This window comes from Periplaneta americana, chromosome 5 (genome assembly GCF_040183065.1).
Source record: "Periplaneta americana isolate PAMFEO1 chromosome 5, P.americana_PAMFEO1_priV1, whole genome shotgun sequence".
NCBI lineage: Eukaryota > Metazoa > Arthropoda > Insecta > Blattodea > Blattidae > Periplaneta > Periplaneta americana.
In genome coordinates this window covers 159,075,215-159,102,583 of record NC_091121.1, presented here as the reverse complement: position 1 = coordinate 159,102,583, position 27,369 = coordinate 159,075,215, and the positions used below count along the sequence as shown (strand labels likewise).

Sequence of the window (27,369 nt, the reverse complement as noted above, 5' to 3'; positions counted from 1 at the left end):
CTAAGAGGTGGAACTTAAACTGAGAGGATTCAATGCGGCATCGGAACTGGAATCCGGTGTGGTTTAATGAATAAAGCGTCAGCACTTACAGCTGAAAACTCGGGTTCGATTACCGGTTCCGGAGAGAATTTTTCTCTGCTCCACTCATCCTTCATCTTATGGTAATACTGAATTCCTGCACGGAAATAAATGGTACATTACAATAATTATTTTAGTAGTTTAACTATTATTGGACAATAATGATGAAGAATATTACAAACTCCAAGATATTTGCATTGTAGGCCTTCATTTTAACTATGTGGTGCATCAACTTACAGATGTGCCACGAATAATAAAATAAATATTAAAGGTATAGACTCTGCAACGGCTACTTTCTTCTATTAAGTTGTTTATGAGTCAATTGAAATGTAAAGGAAATGTAAGTGTTTTTTTTTCTAGTCAAGTTATTACAAAATAAAATTACAGTTAATGAAATTTAAACATAGGAAAGATACTTTTAACTTTGTAATTGAGCCAAAACTATTATGCACTGTAAGTTATGTTATATTTCTATTCTCTCGCACCCACCTAATTACCAACAATTTTACATGGACCTTGAAGGAAATCACTTAGGACCATTGCGTTATGTGATAGTCTGCTGAATATTGGATCCAGCTTTTCCTAGGTCGATCTTTTTCTGCGTTTCATTGAAGTTTAATAATTCATGATAACTTCTGATGACCTGCTATTCACACGGAGAAAGTGTTCCACCAGATTAGATGTTCTATTTCCACACTCTTCACTGTCAGCCATCATAATAATTCTTTCATGTCCTTATTACGAATTCTTTCCAAATTAGAGACTCCTGCCAAACTACATGGAAAACCATTTCTCTATTTCTTACTTTTTTTTCAATTGACATTTACTTAATTTTAATTCCTTATGTGTTAATTCCCTTATAAAATTAAAGCATAGAGCTTAATAATACAGAAATGTAATATATTTAAACTAAGAAATCAGACTTCATTTACTCCTTTATAGAGCAGCAACTCATTATTGTTCATTATCCTATGCTTCAGATTGATACTATATACAGCCATTTACAGAAACTATGAGCTGAATATTATACAGAAGTAATAAATCAAGTCAATGCGAACAAGTTTTGTCCATAAGTTTTTTTGGCACGTTGAATAGTTTTGAGAATACGCAATGTAACGTGTTGCAATACTGCAAAGAATAGCAGTGCTCCCTGAGGTCATTACTCAGCAGTGGGGCTCAGAGTAACTCTAATCATCCACTCCACAAGACTTGCGAGAGGAGAACGTAAACAAAAACGTCTCATTAGATAAGTTTCGATCAAATTACTGCACATACGTAACACTTGACACATTACTTAACATTACTGCAAAATTATTTTGTTTTTAATTTCTTCAAAGATTATAATTAAATGGAGATTGAAGTACGGAATGTGTAGGCTATTCGTAATATGTTACTATTTTGAGTAAAGAAATACTTCATGGAAATAGGTTTGTTATACAAGAATGTATAATTTTTACTATTTTGTATTTATAATAAAAGCAAAGAAATGAACTCATACTTTGAATGTTAAACAAGTTTCCTGGAATTAAATTTAATGTTAAAGAGGTGCGTAATAATGAATGTTACAAACCAAACCATTTAAGTAATTAATTAATTCAATAATTTTTATCTACAGTAATTTGATCGAAACGTATCTAATGAAACGTTTTTGTTTACATTTTCCTCTTGCGTGTTACACCCATCTCCACTGCGGATCAATGATCTCAAGAAGCACTGCTACTCTTTGCAGCGTTGCAACACGTTACATTGCGTATTCTCAAAACTATTCAACATATCAAAATCTTATTTGACAAAATTTGTTCGCAATGCTTGACCTATTACCTCTGAGAATTATTATATTAAGTTCCTTCCACCCTGTATAAAGCTCCTGCTGCAAGTGCTACTTGCAGACTACACTAAATTTGCTTGTCTCGGACATTCTCAGGATACGTTGCCGCTGTCCAAGACAAGACTTGAAGGCTGACTGAAGACTAACTCGCTCCGAAGACTGCTCGCGCTTTTATTACTAAACCGCAACATCTCGAATCTTCGATTCGCGTGGTTTTCCGAATCTTCGAAGGTGATATCCTTCTAGATGTTGCTCCTGCTCTCTCCGCTCCTCGCCGTCCCGTAGTTTCCCCCCTCGCTCCGCGCTGTCCTACAGCGCCAACCGAAACTCGAGTTTCGTTTTCTCGCGCCTTCCTTCTCGCTGGATGCGCGCGCACACTCCCGACACAACCAGAATCTTCCAGCACGGCGCCACAATATATTCGTAATTGTAATTTAAAGAGTTCTGTTAGTACAGAATATATTCTTGTAGCTGCTTTAAGACTGCATTTTAGGATGCAAAATTGAACTGTAAAGAATCAAGTTACTGTAGGTCTACTAGAAGGCGTGTGACCGGCGACAATTGGTGTGATAAGTGTGTAAGAATAATGCAAGTTTTAGTTTAGTTTAAAAAAAAATATCTGTACAAAGCAACTATGGAATTAACGCATTTTTACATTCAGAATACTAGCCAATTAAAAAAAGTATACTTCTTAATAGTTCATTCTCTATTTGTAGCATTCCTTTACCCCTAAAACTAAAGAAAAAAATATATTTCTTAAAATAAATTCAAATTAGTGTATCTTTGAAAATATTAAGAATATGATACATGTGTATATGACAGTTTTTGCTCAGAATGTCTTGAGAAACCTATGCCAGAAAATACATTCTTTTTTCAACTTCTTTATTATTAAATTAATTTTATTCTGGGTTACAGGAAAAATATGGAAGGAGGTCGAGAATTTGTATTATTATTATTATTATTATTATTATTATTATTATTATTATTATTATTATTAGGGCTAGGATTTTGATGAAATTGTATCTTTTTTCTAGTAAGCCGGAAACATAGCTGCTTTAGTATTTATATGTTATGTGATAAACTGAGTGTTGTAAAACATATTTATTGGGGCATTTTTATGCATTGTTTACCTCTTACAACTCGTAAGAGCATTTTTTTTTGTTTTATTTGGTCATTTGGGGTATTTTTCATTTAATTTTGGCCATAAATCCCTATATTATTTATTTCCTCTGATATTTTCTCTGCATATATTTTTCCGTTAATACCCATTATTTTGTGTATTATTTTAATAGTTTTTCTACACAAATATTGTCATTTTAACATAGTACACACCCACGTAATGGATCAGTCCAACCATCCCTTCAATGTAGATTCCTCTGTACACGATAGTTCAGGATAAGAGTGGCCTTGTGGTGGACTACATGGAACTACATCAGGTAAAATAATTAATTAAAGTGGACTACTTAGAAAAATTATGTAAAATTAAATAAACTTGAATGTTGGTACTATAGTCCCGACGCTGTTATTTCCGGCGTGACTCCGCCTCTTTGCTTACGTCTTAGAAAGTGAAGGCTTTATAAAGTCTAGGTAGGTAATATCATTCGCCATTTTTGTTCTTACGTTGCCGAGCTACCATGAGAGGAATCTATTTGCAACACCGTTAAACATTATGATGTCGTAACTCCTATGATAATAAATCAAACGCACTGTAATTCAGCAAATAATTGAGCGGCAAATAACGTCTTCGTGTGCTTTCTGCGAACGCCAACTAAAGAGCTAAAATGGCGGGCGATTATATTAAGTATTTATCGAGCCTTAAGAAATGAATCAGCGAATCACAAGACGCACACGTTTAAATGTAGCCGACCTGCAACGCGATTGGCTGCCGGAAATTAGAGCGACGGGACTACAGAATTTAATTTAATTACTAGTATAAATATTAATATTCCTACTAAGCCAATTATGTAAGATCAATTTTAGGGAATTTTTAAGGGCACATTTGAAGGTTTTGTAGTTCATAAATGCATTGTTTTAGGATAATTTTTCATGATTTGTAGGTCATCAAAATCCTAGCCCTAATAATAAGAGTAAATATCAAAAGGTATTGTATTTATTTTAGGTGCTATCTCTCACAGTAAAACAGTGTGACGTTGCTCATAGCTCTTAATTACATTTCTGTACCAGTTTTCCAATGAAAGTGTGGGTAATGTGGAACGCAATTATATTATTCACTAACAATAACCTGGTGGCAGGAATCTCTCACTGTTATTGCCTGCTCAATGAACAGAATTCAGTTGGCCGGGGACTTAACGCCCGGCACGATATTTAATTGAATTTGTGGTGGGAACTTATTGTGACAGAACAGGTAGAGTGCATGGGTGGTCACTTTTTGTTAGCTTTGAATTTAATTTTCAATTACAAATTACGTGGTGTGATCCACAAAGCTTTCAGTCCATCAGACGCGAGCTTGGCAATGCATTCGGACTCGTATCAATGCATCAATTAATTACTGATGAGAGCGAGACCATGACGTCTGGCTTGCAATAGTGATTATTGTGTTTCAGCTGTCCACAGTGGGATCAGTGGTTCAAAGCTAACGCCACAGACCAAAGAATGGCGTCCCTGTTCCTGGGGTTGCTACCAAATCGATGAATAATCTTTGTATTCTTTAGATGGTAACAAAAGGAATATTTTATAACTTACTCTTTTCCTTTCTTTCACTCTTTCTTTCTTTTGAGCATTATTTCACATGAAGTTTATAAGAAAACAAGAATTTGTATTTGTATTTATTTATTTTCTGAATATGTATGATAAGACTTTCTTGTGTTAAAATTTTAAAGTACCTTGTTAATATGTTTCGACCTATTTTGGGTCATCTTCAGAACTGGTCGTTGATGGTCTTGGCGCCTCTTGTTTCCTGTGAGGGTGCGTTCGTAGTGTAGAGTCAAAGAGTGTATTTATTTTATTTTAGTGGGTTATTTTACGCCGCTGTATCAACATCTAGGTTATTTAGCGTCTGAATGAGATGAAGGTGATAATGCCGGTGAAATGAGTCCGGGGTCCAGCACAGAAAGTTACCCAGCATTTGCTCGTATTGGGTTGAGGGAAAACCCCGGAAAAAACCTCAACCAGGTAACTTACCCCAACCGGGATTCGAACCCGGGACACCTGGTTTCGCGGCCAGACGCGCTGATCGTTACTCCACAGGTGTGGACTCAAAGAGTGTATGTGTTTTGAAATTGAGTTGTGTGTTGAGAATATCGTTGGGGTGTGTTTTCGTGTGTCTGTGTATTTCATATTGTTCTGAAGATGACACAAAATAGGTCGAAACATGTTAACAAGGTACGTTAAAATTTAACACATAGAACAATATGAAATATACAGACACAAGAAAACACACCCCAACGATATTCTCAACACACAACCCAATTTAAAAACACATACACTCGTTGACTCTACACTACGAACGCACCCTCACAGGAAACAAGAGGCGTCAAGACCAACAACGACCAGTTCTGAAGATGACCGAAAATAGGACGAAACATGTTAACAAGGTACGTTAAAATTTAACACAAGAAAGTCTTATCATACATATTCTGAAGTGATACAGTGTTAAAAGTTGTGTAATCAAGATGTATTATTTATTTTGCTAATAACTGTAACATAAAATATAGTATAAACAGGTTAAACTTTATCTCACTCCTGAAAGAGTACAATTCGTGCGCAGGGGCGGATACCTGAGTTAAAATTAAGAAGTATATAATACAAAATTTGTCTTATGTCTACTACACAATAAGAATATATAAATCTAAATTTACAATTTTTCATTATTTATGAAATCTATACGTAACTTTTTTTATTTAATGCTAGAACTATTAGAATTGAAAAGATTAGGATATCTATATATATAATTTGAACTGGTAATGGAAATTACGGGAAAACGGCTGAACGGATTTTAATAAATGACCCCTCATTTTGAAGCTTGGAACCCAAAGTTTTTCGGAAAAATAGTAGTTTTCAGGGAAATGTCAATTTTCCTACATCATTTTCCTTTTTTTTCCAAAATCCATTTTTCGTCAGTTTTTAAAACTAATTAATTGCATTCACGGTCGACTTGATGTTCGCTTCCTTAAGCGAAGCGAGCATCAAGTCGCCCGTGTTGCATTTCAGAATAAAACAAAACACACACTATAATAAACAATAGGCTATTACACGAAGGTCATGACCTACAGGATTGCTGACATAGAGTTCAGACGGCTCAGATTCTTTCCTATCATAATTCCAATTTGTCGATCTTCATTTGTGCAATTTTTTGATAACGTATAAAAATAATTTGTAGGTCTGATTCTCTGGTCTATAGTTTTCCGAGTACAGCTGTGTACTGGATATAAAGAACTACAAAACTTAAGAGTATTTGATGACATTATTACCATTAAAAATGAAATATTATTATTGTTAATGCAACACATAATGCTATACTGATAGGCTATATGAAAGTGAAACCTTTTGGGCTCTATGTAAGTAGACGCAGAGAAAGAATATTTTATATTAGATCTTCATTTCCATAATTTGCTGAGTAACGGCTATAGGCCTAAATAAACTTATGTTACTGAAAACTATAAAACTTACGTAAGGTAAGAATATTGTTATTAAAAATGAAATACTTTTACAATTATTAATCAAGTGGTGTGGGTCCTTTTCATATATGTAATGGCAGTGTTATCTAGATATTTATATGTCTGATTCTCTAACTTTTATTGGTAGTAATTGAGTCATGCTTCCTATTTTAGCTGCGTCTTTATACTACATCAAAATTAATTTCATATTTCTTTGGTTTAATTGATTAGATTTGTGATCGCTGCCAAGCATATTTTGTTGTAGGGAAAATAGCATGCCATTTCACTTCTTGCTACCGTGATGAGTAAGTTTATTTCCCGCAACCAGCAACAAATGAAACACTGAAGCTGCTAACGATTTACGATGGACAATTTTATTTAGGGCGCATATAAGATTCTACAACTCTGACATATCATTCGCCTCATTTTCCACATCTCAGCAATAAATTCCTCACAACAGCCTATATTACAGAAAATATACGAAATAACATTCATTGTTACACAAATTAATCTAGCAGTATTTGATAGATCAGTATTGTCTGGAAGAAGCGCAAAAAATTACAGTTCATGAGAATAGACCAAAAGGTATTACTTATTGATAAAATAAGAGGCCTACAAAATTTTGTAGTCTCTTGATCACCTCAGCAAGATCTCTTAGTGGGAAAAAGTGATTCTGCCCTCTACATTTCAGAGTATTTCACGAAACATGCAGCAGCTATACCAAGATGCAAAGTCTTTTGTTCAAAGCATGACAAACCTTACATTTTCTTAAGTTTCACATACAATCCGCAATGACCCGAAATAGCTACTGCATTACTCCCACATGAAAAACCCACTGATCATCCTGACATTGTTACTAGCGATTTCGCATTGAAACTCAAGAACTGAAGACGGATAGGTTCAAGGAAAAGTATTTGGCAAAAAAAAAAAAAAAAAAAAAAAAACATTCTGAGGGAATATGTTTCACTATTATGGAAGCAAATAACTATCAAAATGTATGGTATTCTTCAATGAAAATTAATCTGAACAATTTTTATTTGAACTTTTTATGGACTTAGTTTGCAGGAATTGTTGCACAAGCCACTAATTTAAATATAAATTTGTTATATATTCTTGGTACTAAATTACTACTGCGATTAAATTCTGTAGCAGTGTTGAATTTGGTTCAAACTATCTTAAAGAATTCATACCTTTTGTTTCAAAACTATGAGAACACGATTCAAAATTATTCCCATTTTTATGTAGGAATTTTATTAGTACAATATATTAAATTTGTCTTATTTTAAGAACATTAAATTAGTGAAGTAGTATTAGCGGAATAAGGTCACTATTATACAGGGTGATTCACGAGGAGTTACCGCCACTTACGGAGCTTATTTCTGAAGACATTCTGAGCAAAAACTGTCATAAAAACATGTGTCTCATTCTTAGTATTTTCAAAGATACACTAATTTAAAGTTATTAAAAATATCTCTTTTCTTTAGTTTTAAGGGTAAAAGAATGTTACAGATAGAGAATGAACTATTCAGAAGTATACTTTCTTTAATTGGCTAGTACTGAAGCTAAAAATTTGTTATTAATTCCATAGTTGCTTTCTACAGGATTTTCTTATTTTAAACTAAACTAAAAATTACATTATTCTTACACATTTATCACAACAATATAGAAAGGATTTATGGGGAAAAATACCGAGTAATGAAGTTTAAATATTTGTATTTAATATTAGAAATTCATTTTTAATGTATCAATAGTATTTCAAGTTATATAAAATATTATTTCATTTTGTTCAGTTAGAGTAGGCCTACTTTGAGTTATTTTACATGCCAGTAAATCTACTGACATGAGCCTCCACTGATAGAGAGACGTCATATTTGTATATCTGATACATAGTAGGCTAATCACTATATGAAGTAAGATTTATGATACATTTATTAGGTCTGAATTTAATATAATAAAACAGTCGAGCAAAGCAGATGCTTCCATTTCTAGTGTCAGGTTGTTGTTCTGAGATAATTTGAGCGGTGAAAGCGGTATTGCATTGAGAACAACAAAGTCAGTTATGTGGTTGTGTCACCGCAGTCTATTCAGCCTCATATAACACAGCATGACGCCCTCTAAGTGTTAACTCGTGTACTGAGCATCGCATGTGAACTAAATAAATTCACACAATGCCATTTTCACCCCTTCCTTAACATCAACAGAAGCAAAACACGTACAAGGAATTATGGTTTCTACTAAAACAAATTATATTTCCTTGTGATTGTTCTGAGCAGAAACGGGAAAATAACATCTCTATATATTTGAAAAGCGAACAAAAATTAAATTTAACTTATGTCGTTTAACTTAAGTAAATGAATTGGTGATGTCTTTCCTAGATAAGTGAACGCAGATAGGTAGAATAAGAAAAACTGTATTTCTTATATATATATATATATATATATATATATATATATATATATATATATATATATATTTCGTGAAGTTTGTTCGTTTCTGGTCGATTTACAATGCCGAGTACTTAAAATCTACAGTAAGTCATTGTTTCTTCCAAATTTAAATCACTCTCAATTCTCAACTTATTTCGTTTCAAATTGGCAACCATTCTCAATTTTTGTATCTCGTACATATATTGCAATAATACGCTGTTTCGTTGTACGTAGAAGCTTGGATCTTATATACCCAGATTGCTCTGCTTTATAGGCTTTGATGGTAACAATTTTTGTCAGGTTTACTATGCTATAAAAGAGTAATGGAACGGAGAAAAATTATCTCCTGCGCCGGGCTTTGAACCCGGGTTTTCAGCTCTAAGTGCTTATGCTTTATCCACTAAGCCACACCAGATACCCACCCCGGCGTCGGACAGAATCGTCTCAGTTTACGTTCCAACTCTTGGGTTCCCTCTAGTGGCCGCCCTCTGCACTACGTCATAGATGTCTATGAACGTAGGACTGAAGTCCACACATATGCTGAGGTGCACTCATTATGAGTGACTAGTTGGCCGGGATCCGACGGAATAAGCGCCGTATTAAATCACGAAGTGATTTACGCATATCATATATATTATTTTAATGTACCGAAGTACATATGATATTTCCATGCAGATATTCTGCGTCATCATACGATGAAAGAGTAATGGAAAGGAGAAAAATTCTCTCCGGCGCCGGGATTTGAACCCGGGTTTTCAGCTCTACGTGCTGATGCTTTATCCACTAAGCCACACCGGATACCCACCTCCAACCGTTGGAACTTAAACTGAGACGATTCTGTCCGACGCCGAGGTGGGTATCCGGTGTGGCTTAGTGGCTAAAGCATCAGCACGTAGAGCTGAAAACCCGGGTTCAAATCCGGGCGCCGGAGAGAATTTTTCTCCGTTCCATTGCTCTTTCATCGTATGATGACGCAGAATATCTGCATGGAAATATTGTATCTACTTCGGTACATTAAAATAATATATATTTACTATGCTGCCATCTAGTTGTTACATAAGGAGTAACGTCATAACTCCCATTTGAATTGCATTAGCGACTGTACTGCCATTTCGTGTTCGTTTACGGCGGACGGGTGGCGATCCTGGCGGTTGTTCTTTTCAAAGTGGAACCGATTTTAACATAGGAATGGGCAATCTATATGTGATCTGGGTGATAAAGTGTCAATTGTGAATTAAATAGAGAAGTGTAATAGGAATTAAGTAAAGCGAGAGAGATAATGAAAATAAGTGAGAAGTATGGCGGCGTAGGCTAGCTAGGATAGTGAAGTATAACATGTAGAAAATTAGTGAGCTCTGAAAATTAAATGTACGCAAGAAACAGACATAGTAACGAACTTATTGGACAATGGTGTAGTATGTTTTAGCAACAAGTATTATTGAAACGAATCCGCAACGAAGACCTGAGGAAGATGACAGGCATCAAAGACGCTGCGACATCAGACACCTACATCAAATGGAAGTGGGCGGGCCACGTCATGAGAATGGACCCAAGAACCGGACAAAGGAGCGTAGGCCGTCAGAAAAAAGGATGGGCGGACGATCTGAAACTTCACTTTGAATCCAACTGGACGACAACAGCCAAGGACCGCCGAGAGTGGAGACTACTAATAGATGCAGCATCAAAAGAATGAGATTCTTTCCCGAACTGGCTACGCGGGAATGCCAAAATAGGCCAAGAGGCCCTTGCCCTACAGGGCTTCTACGGGCTAATTCTAATTATAATTATTGAAACATGGTGTATACGATATAAGTGTACTGAAAAGCAAGAACAGAATCGTAAAAGTGAAAATTTTGAATCATCTAAATTTAAGTTGTTAGGATTTAATGGGAGAATACTGATCAATTTAAATGGGGTTGAATCAAGTATAAGAGCGTCTATAAAAGGTATATCTATAACGAATGTACTTGTGGCACCGGATACAAAAATTGTGAGGTCCACATTACATGGTTATAAATGTTGACATCAAATATATCATATATCATATGTGATCTGGGGTAGAAGGTAATGGGCTATTGTGATTTGGGTTAGCACACTCATTCACCTGTGCTAGAGGCCTCCCAACTTTTATCATGGCAACTTCTATCACCAAGAGATGAGAACGGATTAATGGCGGATCAGGATTTCGATGGGTTTCTTACATAGTTATTAAATGACCCTGGATCAACAACTGGATTTTTCAACGTCGATGGAATTAGTGATAGCGACAAGGTATTTGGCGAGATGAGGCCGAGGATTTGCTATAGATTAGATAGTATTCGTCTATGGATGGGGAAAACCTCGGGAAAACCCAGTCAGGTAATAAGCCCAAGCGAGACTCCAACCCATATTCGAGTGCAGCCCCGGATCAAGAGGCGAATGCGCTACAGCGTGAGCTACGCCGGTGGTTTACCTAGTATGTAAAACTATGAACGAATAGGTGTTCGCTTGCATTTTTGACCTCCAAGGGAATAGAGAATACGAACAAAAGACTGGATTGTTGCTCTTCAAGGCGAGACAGCTTAGAACATCAGCTGTTGAAGTTTATGGTAAGAACTGCTGAAGGGATAATGTTAACTAGTGAATTATACGGCTTTAATGTGTGTGATCAATGTAACATGATTAAAGTATTTAGTGCTATTTGAAAAATTTATAACGTCACGTGTATCTTTTACCATAATGTAGTTACATGTACCAAATCTCTACACTCATGTTAACCTCTCGTTCTAACATAACTCTCAAAAACAAAAATTCCAATACCTATCCAAACCAAAAATTATATTAGGTGCACATGATAAATGGGACACTCTATATATAATATTCATAAGTTAATTTAGGGTATATGCGATATAGGTCTAATGTGTTTTGTATGTACTACTTGCATTTTAATCCGTGTGTTTATTGAAAGTGGTTGGATTTAATCATAAGTGAGAGGTGCGAAAATTACAAAGTTGTAAAGCACGTAAGGTCAAAAGATCCGTGCACTGGATTTAAGGGCAAATTCTGATAGTGTGGTGCATTTTTATGTACGATATTGCTGAATAAAGATAGATGGATAGATAGTTTATTTTGCAAAAACATGTGGAACATGTATGGCATCGTCATATACAATTTAAAATACATGATATCATACAATGGATAGAGATTAAGATACATGAATATTAAAAAACTCATCGACATCATACAATGGATTTGCCACTAATATAGTCCTAATTCGTGTCCTAAACACTCGGAATGGAAGATTCCTTATATCAACGGGTAGACTATTAAATAATGTAAAAGCAAATAATAGAAAACTATTTTGAGTAATACTGTATTTACATTTGTCAATATATAAATTTGTATTATTTCTTGTATAATATTTATGAACAGAAGTACATGCTATGAAATTATTAATGTTATTCCGGATGTAAAGAAGACAGGCCAATACATATATAGACGGCAATGTCAAGATTTGTGACCTTATAAAAAGAGGTTTACAATGAGTCGTATTTGGTACTCCATAAATTAATCCTAAAGCCTTCTTTTGTAATATGAAAAGAGCTTGAGCAGAAGTATGGTGACCCCAAAGAATAATACCATAATTTAAATTACTTTGTATATGGCTATGAAATATTGTAAACAATACCTTGTTAGGTAAATTATTCCTTAACAACCTTAACATATATAGGCCTTTACTTAATTTCTTAGCAACATAGTCAACATGAGTTTTCTATCCCATTCTAGGCTCAAGAAAGATGCCCAGAAACCTAACAGCAGTATTACTAACAGTAGTAAGACGATTAATACCAAAGTTTAATTTAACAGTTTTGTTAGAATTAATCATAAGGTTATTCGCACTGCACCAATCAACAACCCTACTTGATACATCAGCAAGTTCCATAGACAATATATGACTTTTTATGAATAGTATTAACTGCTAAATCATCAGCAAACATGAAAGACTCAGAACATCCATCCCGAACCAATCTAAAAAAAAAGATCGGATGATTGTTGCAAATTTTTTACCCCGAAAATACAAAAAAAAAAAAGAAAGAAAAAAACCAGTATTAACATGGAATATTTATATGTAATATTCAATGAATTCAATATGAAGCCTTACTCTGCAGTCTGTAACATCCGCTATTGAGTTACAATATGTTGATTCAATTTATGCATTAAATGAGATAAAAAATTAATATCAGTTGGTCATGTACAAACATGTTTCAATATTCATTTTGTTCCACTGATTTGGATACTGATGCCGAACTGAATTTGTTTATCTTACTGACTGGATAATTACATAAAATTATCCTTCAGAATCGTATAACACAACATATACTGCAGGCTAAATGTCAGCACTGTCTAATAGATATTAGGAATATAAATTAACGTGTCTTGCAATTAAAAAAAAAAAAACAAACATGAAACATTGGATATTTATAATCCTTACATTAAATATAAAAAAATGTTTGCTAATGTCTGATTTTCAAACATTTATTGTGCCCAAATTAAATTAGATATAATGAATTTCTAAACGTTGAAATATTTCCCGTGAACCTGGGTCATATGAAAAAAATAGTGCGATTGCTATATTTAAATGTAATACGCATTGAACATTTGATTGCATCACTAATTTTGACAATTAAAATAAATTTAAGTTCGAAACTAGCACTCCGATTGACTCAAAATTTGCACACACCTTGTTCTTAATGCACCTAACAAACAGTTAAAAATGGTGCGCGGACAAAAGAGCTTAAGTGACGTTTCAGCTAAAATTGAGTTAAGTCAACATTTCGATAGATAAATGTGAGAAGAACATTGTGTAGAATGCGCTAAGTCATAGCTTTGAAGTTAAAGATGAAAGAGAAATGTACGATTTAAAATATATCTAGAAAGTATACTAAGAAACTGGAAACGAAAATGTCAACAAATGGGAATACCAACCCACAACAATAATGTGTATTCATTCAATTATGCAGATGATCAAGTAATACTTGCACAAGATCATGACGACATAGAATACATGACAATAAAATTAAAAGGGGAATACGGACGTTGGGGATTGACGATAAACATAAAAAAAACTACATATTTATGTACAGGCGAGGAGATACAGTAGAACAATTGCAAATAGACAGTGGAGAAAATATAGAACCAAGTACAGTATGTACATATTTAGGGACAAAAATAGATCAATTTGGAAAAAGTAATACAGAAAATGAACATAGAATATCCAAAACAAAGAAAGCAATTAATGCTCTACATTCTCTTTGGTGGAACAAACATATAACAAGAAACAGGAAACTGCAAATTTATAAAACAGTAATTCAAAGTATTCTTACCTATTGCGCAGAAGTACTCGTATGGCAAATTTTTACAAGGGAACAAAATAAAAATTTGGCTACAAAAACGGATGTTTTAAGAAGATCAGCAGGGAAATCAAGAAAAGTAAGAGTAAAAAATAGACAGATAAAAGAAATTATGAAAGTAGAGGAAGAACCAGACATTATTGACGTTATAGAAAAGAAAAGACTAAAATGGTATGCACATGTGAAGAGAATGATAGAGGAACGATTACCACGACAAATTATGGATTGGATACCGACAGCCATGATTTCAAGGAATTTGACACCAGAACAGTGGATGGATAGGGAGGATTGACGTTTGGTTTCCGGAAGACGGCGTCAGCAGTCATGAAAGAAGAAGAAGAAGAAGAAGAAAAAGAAGAAGAAGAAGAATAAATAGGAGAAATGTACGTATGGAGTAAAAAACTGTTCCGGCGATACTGCATAATATTTCGTCCGTGTTTTTAGCAATTAACTCAAAACATAATTTTGGTGACCTAGCCCCTTTTGTTCGCGCACCAACGAATTGTAAAAATTTCAAACAGTCCTTGCGTGCCTTAAGAAGAGCCACTACTTTTACTCTGTCTTCTTTGCACTTCAATTCGCGGTACTCTCCCCTTTTGTCTATGTTAGAAATAGTTTTGGTAAGCCTGGTACAAATTCACTGAAGCATTCTCGCTAAATGAACAACGATGAACAGTCATGCGATCCTCGCAACTCCCACTTTCTCCGAACTATCCGACTACCGACTACCCACTCTACAAGCTCAGAGCGAGAGTATTTCGTGCCCGTGAATACTCTTCAAGTCTGCTTACAACGCTAATACGCTAACTTTAAAATCCCCTAACATTAAGGCACGCTAAATTTCGGTGCAGTTAATGCACTCTACATGATAAAATTACGAGGTTACTTAATACAGCGCTCTCCATTTGTAAGCAGTGCTTGCAGTACACACAGGGTGTCCGAACCTGTTGTATCAAAATAATACAGATAATAGAGAAGTCTGATGGGAAACCAATGGTTGAAAATATAGTTGTATCTTCCTTTGGAGGGAATCTGAAAACTCTGGAAGTATTGCCATAACGTCGGTAATTAATAAATATTCGAATTGACATATTATTAGAAAAAAGCAGCGATCCAGATTCTGCGCTAAGGAATCGCCGTCCCGGCTGCAGCGAGAATGAAAAACTTGGCCACGTACTGGGATTCTGTAAGAAGGGAGAGCTACTGTGTAACAACAGACACCATAGTACCCGTACAGCAATTGCCAACCTGCTAAGAAATAGAGGATGGGAAGTACATGAGGAGATTCATTGTGTGTCTGAAGATGATTCTCATAGAAGAGTATATATAATTGCCATCAATAGAAGAAACCAGAAAGCGGTGGTCTTAGACCCCACGATTTGCTTTGAACGAGACACGAATCAAGCACTGCAGATAAATGATGACAAGCGAGCTAAATATGTACCTTGTCTTCCATACCTCAGTGAAAAATATGGCATTTCGCTTTACAACTGGGATGTTGCAGGCTTACTATTTGGAGCGAGGGGTTGTTTACCAAAATTTACATGTAATATCCTCAAATCTTTTAAAATTCCCTTTTATGAGGTTCAGAAGATTGTAATGGAAATTCTGAAGGCCTCTCTTCAAATTCTACACTATCATCTATAAGTTAACACGTAAATTTTTGTTTTAATGTACAAATCGAATCATTATTTTGCTCGTTTCATTTCCCTTTATCTTTTATGTTTGTTAATTCCGGATCCCAGTGGTCAACCTCACATGAGGACGGATGATTTGAAATAAATCTTAGTAGTATCAGTGCTGAAAGCTCATAATCTCCTCTGCATACGATTGTGGATATTCCAATTTCATTGGCCAATGTAATATTAAATTTATAAAACCTTCTGAATTACATATCAACTAGTGGCTTGTGCAGCAAATGCTGCAAACTAAGTTTATTAGACGTTCAAATAAACATTTTTCAGATTTATTTTCAATGAAGAATACCAGACATTCAGAAAGTTATTTGCTTCCATATCAATGAAAGATACTCTCTCTCGAGCCAATAGTGAAGAGAACCACGCATATAAATATCTACACCACACCGCCATTAAATATATGAAAAAGACCCAACCCCACTTGACTAATAATTATAAAAATATTTGATTTTTAATAATATTATTATCTTACGTAAGTTTTATAGCTTTCAGTAACATTTACTATATATACTATATAGCCGCCACTCAGTAAAATATAGAACTCAAAATCTAATTCAAGTTATTCTCTACATCTACTTATATAACCCCAAAACCTTTCACTTTCATATCATCAATATAGCATTAATATGTATAATTAATGAAAAACAGTCACATCATGGCATTAACTACAATAATATTTCATTTCTAATGGTAATAATGTCATAAAACCACCTCAAGTTTTGTAGTTTTTAATATCCAATACACAGCTGTACCCAGAAAATTACACACCACAGAATCGAACCTGTAAATTATTTTTAGTAAATTAAGTTTTTAATAACCAATTTAATTTGACCTCTAAATATGTCAGCATTCTTGCAGACCATGGCCTTCGTGTAATATTGTTTACTGTAGTATGTGTTTTGTTTTATTCTGAAATGCAACACGGCCGACTTGATGCTTGCTTCGCTTCCTTTACAAAAAAGCGAAGGGAATATCAAGTCGGCCGTGAATGCTATTAGATAGTTCTCAAAACTGACGACAGATGGATTTTGGAAAATATGAAAATTATGTTTAAAAACTGACATTTCACTGAAAACTACTAATTTTCTGAAAAACTTTGAGTTCCAAGCTTCAAAACGAGGGGTCATTTTTAAAATCCGTCCAGCCGTTTTCCCGTAATTTCCATTACCAGTTCAAATTATATATACAAGATACACAAGAGTGAGTAATTTTAATCTAAAATATTCCCCCACGATGAACGGAATTTACAGAATTCTATGCAGGTTTTACACAGTTCTTACAATATAACAAATTATAAACAAATATGCAATTTGTACAGTCTTAAAATTAGAAACACTGTGGAGTAAAGTATTACAATTAATGTATCTGTGTTTGCAGATCCTAAATCCGCTGAAATGATGGATTACACTATCGAACAAGGAGGAGGAAACTAATTGTGATTCAGGCATTTCGTCTATCTACAAACATCGTCATTTCAAGGGATTCGAACATTATCTCTCATTCTGCTTTGGTGAGTACAAACAGTTTTGTTATTTCACCACTTACGTGCTGGCTCGTTTCATACTCTCACTTACGATAATAACTACGTGCAAGTACCAGTGTTCTATTGTGATAAATAGAGCCAAGATGTTTGGCAAAATGACTTTCTTACTGAGTGAAAGTAAATCATTATTTGCATAGATATAAATGTGATTTGGCGTAAATCAAAGTGATAGCGCCAATTTTTAGTTTGCCTATTTTGCATTTTAAGGTGTTTCATACTAATAAATGTCTTTTTTATCATTTAAAGCAATATTTATTGTTTATTTGCAATTTTCTAATTAACTGTAATGTAATGTGTATGAAATTTATATATTTCAGACAATGACTAATTTTACTAACAATCACAAGCTATAATAATGGGCCATCAACGAGCATTAAACAAAATAGATCTAGCCATTGTATCAAATACAAAAATAAATAATACCACAATTACATAATATAGTAAGACAGTAAAAAATTTAGGGTAATATTTAAATTCAAATTTAAATTTTAAAAGTCAAGTGACCTACATATGTACGACAACTTTTACCGTAATTCATTCCCTCAAACACTTAACCAACATTTTACCTCTCAGTTTTAAAAAGAATCTGATCCAAACTTTAGTGATGCCCCACTTCGATTATTGCGATTCTCTAATCACGAATATAAATGCTGATCTTGTCCATATACTACAGCGTGTTCACAATATCTGCGTTCGTTTTGTTTGTAACATTATAAAAGTCGATCATGTAACACCGTCACTAGAATTGTTGTCCTGATATCCACTTAAAGAAAGAAGATTCTTCAAATCCCTCTTATTACTATTTAAAATCATACACACCTCTACATCCTCTTACCTGGCATCTCGTTTTGTTTACCTTTGACTACCTCGAACCCGAAACATGTACATTCTCTCTATTCCTCTGCACAGAACATCCTTCTACTCATCATCTTTCAGTATATCGAATTCTCTCCCTGACCACGTCAGAGACTGTCAGACAATATATAAATTCAAATTTAAATTAAAAAATCACATTCTAGTTCCTGGAATTGTTTGTTGAATACCTGTCAGGTTGCGCAACTTAGGCTTAACCCATGACATATAGTAAATATTGTAACTATGCTGTTGTAAAATTGAAAATTAATATGTAATGCATTTATTATTATTATTATTATTATTATTATTATTATTATTATTATTATTATTATTATTATTATTATTATTATTATCACTATCATCATTGCTATCTTTTTTTCTTGTATTAACTCGACGAGAGCTCTATAGTGTTCTTTCGACCCTGTTGATCCTCTATAGGGCTTTAATTTAATTTTGTATTATTTTCATCAGCGTCTGTATTTCTTTCTTGTATTTATATGTGCTATCTGATAGGATGGAAGAGAAGACCTTATGGCCTTAATGCTGTCAGATTAAATAAATAAATAAATAAATAAATAAATAAATAAATAAATAAATAAATAAATAAATAAATAAATAAATAAATAATTGTCATTTATTTCGGTGCTTAATCTGCTAAAAATCGTGCTTTAATACTATTGGTGTAATATGAATAATGATCGACAATCCAGTCCACACCGGTGGAGTAACGGTCAGCGTCTGGCCGCGAAACCAGGTGGCCCGGGTTCGATTCCCGGTAGGGGCAAGTTACCTGGTTGAGGTTTTTTCCGGGGTTTTCCCTCAACCCAATACGAGCAAATGCTGGGTAACTTTCGGAGCTGGACCCCGGACTCATTTCACCGGCATTATCACCTTCATTTCATTCAGACGCTAAATAACCTAGATGTTGATACAGCGTCGTAAAATAACCCAATAAAATAAAATAAATATTATCGACAATCCACAGTTACAAACGTAATATTATCATGGCTTCATGATACCAACAATGTGCTTTATAATTTTAAATATTATGCTCGTTCTCATAGAAGTTGTCACGTAGCATTTTCAATTGTTTGCTTTACTGTTACAATTTTGTGCTACATGCGTTTATTATTGTAAGAAAAAGAAATTTGTGTGAGGAACAGTCATTTATTGTCGGGTGGCAGAAGGTATAAGATTGGTTAGCTAGAATGCCTAAATTCAGCAAACCATTGCAAAGTAAACTTCATGCTTACGTTAGTGAATTTGGTGCCCATGTGTTTTCAACCGATGGAACAGTTTTTTTGTTGTAAGGTTTGTGAAAAGACAGTTAATCACGAAAAGAAAAAGTATTTTATAAGACAACATGTGTCACATACGAAATAAATGTGTGAATTGTGTTGATATAATTTAAATTTATTGCTAAAATATATTATGCCTTTTTAAAATTTATAATGCCTTTTTCAAAGATTATTGTGTCTTTTTTTTACGTATTATTGCCTTTTTTTGCCTGCCTATTTTACTGTTATAAATGCCTAAGCATCCGGGCTTTAGTGATAAGTATAGCTAGGAAGTTGGTACCGAAACTATTCAGTTGTGGGAAGTTAGGCTATATCTCTATCGCATGAACAGTATCAACGCAACTCTAAACGTCAACAAACCAGCATAACAAACGTGTACATGGTAACCAATCTTGTCTTTGTGCCAATGGTCCATGGCCCACTCTTACTTATCCCTTACAGTGTGCTCCACTCTACCAAATCAAAACCAAATTTCTTAATGATTTAGATAAAGTTACCAGAGGAGCATGCAAAGAGCTTATTGGTCTTCCTCATGACTGCCCAGACGGAATGCTTTACTCCCCTAAAAAATATCGTGGTCTTTCGTTAATGAAAGCATCTTGGGAAGCTTATGTGCAACACATAAATATCTGTAATACTCTTCTTCGTGTTGATGACTCCCATCTCCACAATGTTTGGGACCTTGTAAGTGAAAAAGTTTCTGCTCTGTCAAAATTGAATATCACAGCTATTGATGCTATCAACTGGTCAGGTCGTAAAATTCGTAAACACTTAAGAAATGACGCATTCCAAACTTGGACAAACCATACCTTGCGTGGTAAAGGAGTTATTGGTTATAGTGATCTCCCCAAGGCTAACTCATGGGTAAGCAATCGAAAGGGCCTATCTTCCTCAGAATGGACCAATGCTTTAAAAATGTCAAACAATATTTCGGCGGTTCGCGCAATACCGGGCATAACTCTAAGCACAACCCGCTGCCGTCATCCAGACTGTAACGAGCTTGAAACACTTGGACACGTGCTTGGACAATGCCCCAAAGGCGAGCTGCTGATCAATGCTAGACATCATCGTGTACGACATGCTTTGGCGATATCGTTAAAAACTTTAAATTGGGAAATTCATGAGGAAGTACATTGTGTATCATCAGATGGTTCTTTTAGACGGGCAGACATTATTGCTATCAACGGACGCTTAAAACGGGCTCTTGTTCTTGACCCTACTATCCGTTTCGAAAGAAACCTAAATCAGGCCACCGAGGTTGATATTGAGAAGAAGTCCATATATGAACCTTGTCTGCCGTATCTTTCTCAAAAGTACAACGTCCCTCTTAAACAATGGTCCGTCATTGGTTTGCTGTTTGGCAGTAGAGGTTCAATCACAAAATTCACATGGAATTATCTTAAGGAACTTCACATTCCTTTTGATTATGTAATGTATATTCTTATAAATATTATCAAGGATTATCTTCAAATATTACATCATCATCTCTATTTCAATTAATAAACTTATATTTGCCTTCAACAATTAACTTTCTTTTTTCTTTAATGTATCACATCACATTATTATACATGTTTATTGTATTCAGGACCCTTGTGGTCACTCAAAATTCTTTGAGCTGATGTCTATAATTTAGAAATTTATTATTTAAGCAAATAATATAAAAAAACAATAATTGTCAATTAGAACATTCGTAATTTTCAGTATAAAATAATTTACTTATAAAAATAAGAACTCAAATACATAGTTACATATATCTACACTTGTTATGAGAGTTAATAATGTACATTTACTGTATATCAAAAGAAATACTCCCATATTCAGAAAAACTTTTTGTGTGTGTAAATGTTCCTTGTACGTCACAAGACGTGACAGGAACAAATCTGATATATATGAGACAGTATTACTTACTAGACTATATCATGAAGTGAAGAATAGCTTTGTGTGTATGTTGGAAGTTATATTGAAGTACATAATTATTGTAAATGTAGTTTTCACAGTGATCCTGAACTATTATTCTTTTCATGGATTAAATTTTCACATTACATAATTTCCAGTGAAGTGTTTCTCCATTTGTTACTATAGCTACCGGCAAATTCTTGAGGTTTTACATTCAACTTCTTGTGATTGGGGGATTAAACTTCTCTCACGTTTAAAACCGCTCATTAAATTGCACGACTCCACTGTGAACGTTAGTACGTAATTAAACTGCTTCTCTACTGTGCGTATTATTGTAATGGAATGACTCAAGTCATTCACCCATAATTGCAGCTGTACTATGAGTTGTTTATATGAACAGAGTGTAGTATGCCAGTCCAATAGATCTATATGCTTGCTGCACTCAGCCTGAAAACAATGTTTTGGTACGAACTTTTTAAGACTGGTAAAAAGTTCAGCACGTGGAAAGACAATCACTTAAGAAAGCTTATGTGTAATAAATAATTCAAACTTTTGTGTGATTTTCTCGTGCCCATCTACTAATGCTGAGATTGACAGATTTCTGCACTTTGCAACCCTGAAATGGTGTGCATATTTTATGTACGCGAAACACGTGGGTTGGATGAAGGATGAGCAAGTTGTTTCAATGGTGCTCACGAAGTGAAATAAATCATGTCATGATTACATATAGGGTGAGTCAGGAGGAAAGGTATATCGTTTGAGGGGTGATAATATTGGTGATTCTGAACAAAAAGTTTACATGAACATATGTCCTGTTCTTAACGGTTTCGGAGAAAACTAATGGAAACATTGAGGAACGGGAAAAGTGCAGGTGATAGTAAATTAAAACATTGTTACCTTATGTTCCGTTTAGTTGTGTACTTTTCTTTATAAAACATGTTCAAAATGTCCACCGTCAACTTATGCACTTTTCAGCTCTTGTAGACAGCTCCTGTGTTACTGATCTGGGCTGATTTGAACATTCCTTTATTTAATCACAAGCATGTAAAATGCGAGCTAGAAGTTCCTCTCTTGTTTCCACTTTGCGGTTGTAGACTTCGCTCTTAAGCCAACCCCCCACACAGAAATCCAATGCAGTAAGGTCGGGTGACCTCGATGGCCAAGAAATGACTCCACCGCGACTGATCCAACGCACAGGATAAGTTTCATTGATCCTACTACAACCTAATGTCGTTTTTGGTTGCGTCTTAATGTGAGTGCTGATGAAGAACATGAGATTGACGTCATGATTTTCAAACAGCTGAATGTCAGATGCTCTTAAGAACAAGGCATATGTTCATATAAACTTTTTTGTTCAGAATCATAAATATTATCACCAATCACACCATATACCTTTCCTTCTGACTCACCCCGTACTTTCTTGACAAGGAGTGTCCCTCAGCTACGAGCATACACATTATTTTCATTCTTTCTCTTCCCTATTCTCTTCCTTTCCTCCTCCTATGTACGTTTGTAATTAAATTTCTTTCTTATGACTCAGCGTAGCTCGCTCACTAGTCACACAAGCAAGGAAAAGGACCAAGATCGTTGAATCGAGCTGTACATGAAAGTGAAATGCAAAAGTTTCAGCTGCATAGGAAGAAAGTTAGAATCAAGTTCGCCGTCACTTCATATTATAGTTTAGAGGTAAAGTAGTAGGAGACGATATTATTTCCTTGGCATACTCTGCTTTCTGGATCCAATCTTCTACAGCCAGAGGGAACTTGTCAGCAGCCACGATGAACTCCTTTTATTTCCACAAGTGAAGGAAACCACAAAAGCCACAGTCATCTGTTTTAACCTAATTCTGGCTGCGCAGTTAATATAGTCTTTTTATACTAATCCCTATTCTCCAGCTTCCATTTTCTCCGAAAACACAGTGTAAGTTGCTTTACGTTTGAACTGAAATTATGTTCTCAAGTCACTTATATTCTAATTAAAGTTTAATCATTTTGGGAAGCAATTTCACAACAAACTTGAGAGGCTGTTTTTTTATTCACATGTATAAACTATAGTACACAGTAAGTTCTTAATACTGTGTCATAATAATGATCCCTAGCCTCAAGCATCAAGTAACAATGTCACTTTATATTCCGAGCAGACATTAGATTCTAAGTTCACGGTTTCCATAACTACAGTTATCAATGAATTTTTGAGGATGATGTAAACCTTCAATAGCTGTTCTCATTCTTAGTATTTTATCGGAAGCAACGTAAAGCAATATCGTAGACATATTACTTGTTAATTAACGTCATTATCCAATTAAAGGTGCCCAACGGAGTAGCTGAGGCATGGCAGTGCTTTTCTCGAAACACAGAAGTTAGGTCCTTTTTATAATGTCCACAATTTTAATGTCCATTTTATTATGTCCATTACATAAAAGTCCATTAAACTATGTCCTTAAATATATCCAATGAAGTATATGTCCACTTTATTTTTGTCCAATTGCACAAATTTTATGTCCACATTTTTATGTCCACTACATGACTGTACAATACATTATGTCCATCTACAAATTGACTTCAATTCCCTACTCAATGTCTTCTGCCTGTTCATCTTCATATAGCGTCAGATGATAACTAATAGCTTTGAGGTAAGTTCTGATGGGCCCTTCTTTATTGTAGTGGTTGTAATTCCGAACAATCTCTTCTACTCGACTTAAATTTTGTAGGTACGATCTTTTAATAGGGTGTCGCACATTCAAATGCCCGCCAAGCAATTGGATTATTATAATTTCATTATTCCTTTGGTCTTTTTTGATAAATTCCATGAATTTCCAGATCGACGCGTGATGTATGACGATGTGTTTCTGAAAGCGGTTCTGCCAGCCCTCGACTATGTTAGTTGTTCGATATTGTCCTACCAGAACCTGATAATAAGTGTTCCATATTTCAGGTGCGAATCTAGGTTGCATTGCTTTTCTTCTTCCTCGAGCAGGTGTTCCTCGGATGTAAGTTCTTTCCATGTACAATGCTAAATCCATTACGTCAGGCTCAATATTATCTATAAGGTTATCAAAAACAGCCTGAACATCTTCCAGTGGTACAAAAGGAATTGACATGAAAGTGGACTTAAATTAATGTGGACATAAATAAAAGTGGACTTAAATAAAAATGGACATGAATAAAAGTGGACATAACAGTCAGGGACCCAAAAAAAATGGACGCACATAAAATGTGGACATGAATGAAAGTGGACAAAAATATTAGAGGACATAAGTCATAGGGACATGGTTTAAATGGACTTTACGTCTTGGAAGCGCTTTTCTCTACTGATTCTGAGCTGCGCTTGTGCTTGGGTTCGACTCCTATTTAGGCGTATTATCTAGGTGGGTTTTTTCCGAGGTATTTCCAACTGAAAAGCAAATATTAGGTAATCCCATAGTGAATCCTCGGCCTCAGTAGTTAATATAGCGTCGTTAAAAACGGAGGAATTCAAAGCAACTTCTCCCGGTCATTTCTCTTCCGCGTTAATAAACTCTATTGGTTACAAATATTGACAGGCGCAGTACGAAACAAATTTTTCCAATATATGAAATTATCTTCTTCTGCTTCTTTCATTAGCATCAAATCCTGTTGGTTTTCAATTGGTGTCGCTATTCCCGAGGCAGGTGACCAGCTTTCCAGCCATCTTTTCGGAAGTCGTCCTAGCGGTGTGGTGGTGTCAGGTTTTTCCTTCATGGCGATTTTAGGTAGACGATCATTTTGCATCCTCAAAGTGTGATCTCTCCATTCTTTTCTTCTCTTTTTAACCCACTTAGTAACATCTTGTATTCCACATTTGTTTCGGATTTCTTCATTTGTTTTCCTGTCATATAGACTATAACCTGAAATACTTCGTAATATTCGCATTTCTACTGTTGTCATCATTTGATGAGTCAAATGCTGGTATTGGTATCTAGGGATGTCATCGATGCTGATAGATGCAAATCCAAAAAAATCTAGAGAAATGCCCTCTGACGCAATGTCATCTGTCAGCGCTGCCAGTGAATCCTACCTCCACGTCCATGTCATGACTCCTGGGCAAAGCAACCTTGGTTGTACCAGACGGAGGAAGGTGACAGGGGAGATTTCGGCCTCCTCAAAACCGAAACGTTCGGCTAAGGGAGTAGACCCCTATAGAAAACACGCCCAAGCAAGGCTAGCAACCTACTAGGGAGGAACATATATTGCTCGAAGAAATATTGGTGCCTCGGATATGAAATTATGAAAATATGAAGTAGATATTTCAATGCTAAGATGTGTTCGCTCCGAAACCATTTGGAGCAGGTTTACTTAATTATTTACAAAATAAGCGTTCAGAGATGAATATTCTTGCGTAAATTTGATTTGATACAAATTAAAATACAATAAATCTGTTTAAATCCTTACCTAAAATGTAAGAGCTGGGTAATTCAAATATTACATTGAAGAGAACAAAAATGCATTTCTTACATTGATAGAATCAATACCAGTTCCAATACAACAAAATGTTATTACTTTCTTATATTTTCTGACCTTAGCCTACATTCCAAATGTGTTAAGTGCCAAAAACAACTTTCTAGGATACTGATGAAAAACATACTGCGGAATGCATGTTGAGATATCTACAATACCATATTTTGGCGCACGAATGAGTCACTTACAGTTGAGCTACGACAAAGACAATTTAGTATGATATTCTCATATGAATATTCCTATCTTAGATTGAATAAAATGAAATTTGAAATATTGGCACATTTAGAATGTTAGGTCGTCAATTTGTCGCGCTACTTTTGATTGTTTAATGTATTGTAACTTCATTACTAAACAAGAATGTAATTTTATTATTTCAACAATAATTACTTTTATAATTGAACGTAAACACTTCCGTCAACAATGGGATTTTCCACTCCACACAGTAACATAGTATTCGTTATTGTACTCCACAGACGACAATGACAATTTACTTGACTTATTGAGAACAACAATGAACTGTTAATCTTAACTAATGTTCACAAAGCACTATTTACAAAACAGGACTGTCAGTTCTCAGTTCACAGTTCGTTTGCCTAGTTCTTCTAGCTCGGTCACTCAAGTTCACAGTATCTCGAACCCAAGACCTTCAGAGACAGTCCACTGAACTTCGAACTCACGTCCCCCAACTGCGGTCCACTGCACTCAAACTCAAGACTTCGGACGCTCACACATCTGCGGACACACTCAAGTCGAACTCCGGTCTCAAAACTGGCTGGCTTGCTGTCCACCGACTATAACAACAACTGCTCAAGTTCACTCGCGTGTCGTATTTATAACTAAACCATAGTTTCCGGAAAGTACGATCTCGCGAACAATCGACAGATGCCTAGAAGATGACGCCTATCCAGGCTTCTCTGGATTTCTCCCCTCAGTCACCAGCTGCTTACTTCCCCCTCTCTCCCGCAGCCCAGCATGCCGCCGTTTCTCCTCTCCTCTCCTCTCCACGCCGCGCGCCGCCCCCCAGTGTTCCGTGGAGCCCGTGTCGACTCCCGCGCGACTCTTGCGGGACGCGTGTTCGAGTCTCGATGTGGCTGTCACAGTATTTTACAGTATTTCCCTGCTCTTGCCTTCAAGCAATGACTCTACACGGGAATTTACAGCTTTCAATTGATATTGGAAGTCCCGAATTTTGGTGGAATAGGTGGCTTGTGGTTTTCAAGTGTTTCCAGGAAAACATCTCTACTGTCTCTTTATACTATGTGAAAAG

At 35.2% G+C, this 27,369-nt stretch overlaps 1 protein-coding gene across 1 annotated transcript in view; it reads left to right on the top strand.

Annotated features, from left to right (window-relative positions):
• The window catches only part of LOC138700254 (neuropeptide CCHamide-1 receptor-like), a 1,055,160-nt gene that overhangs the window by 464,633 nt on the left and 563,158 nt on the right, over positions 1 to 27,369 (top strand). The window contains exon 2 of the mRNA XM_069826747.1: positions 17,413 to 17,545. The gene's annotated coding sequence lies outside the window, so the exon portion shown is untranslated. The remainder of the gene's footprint in view (positions 1 to 17,412; positions 17,546 to 27,369) is intronic.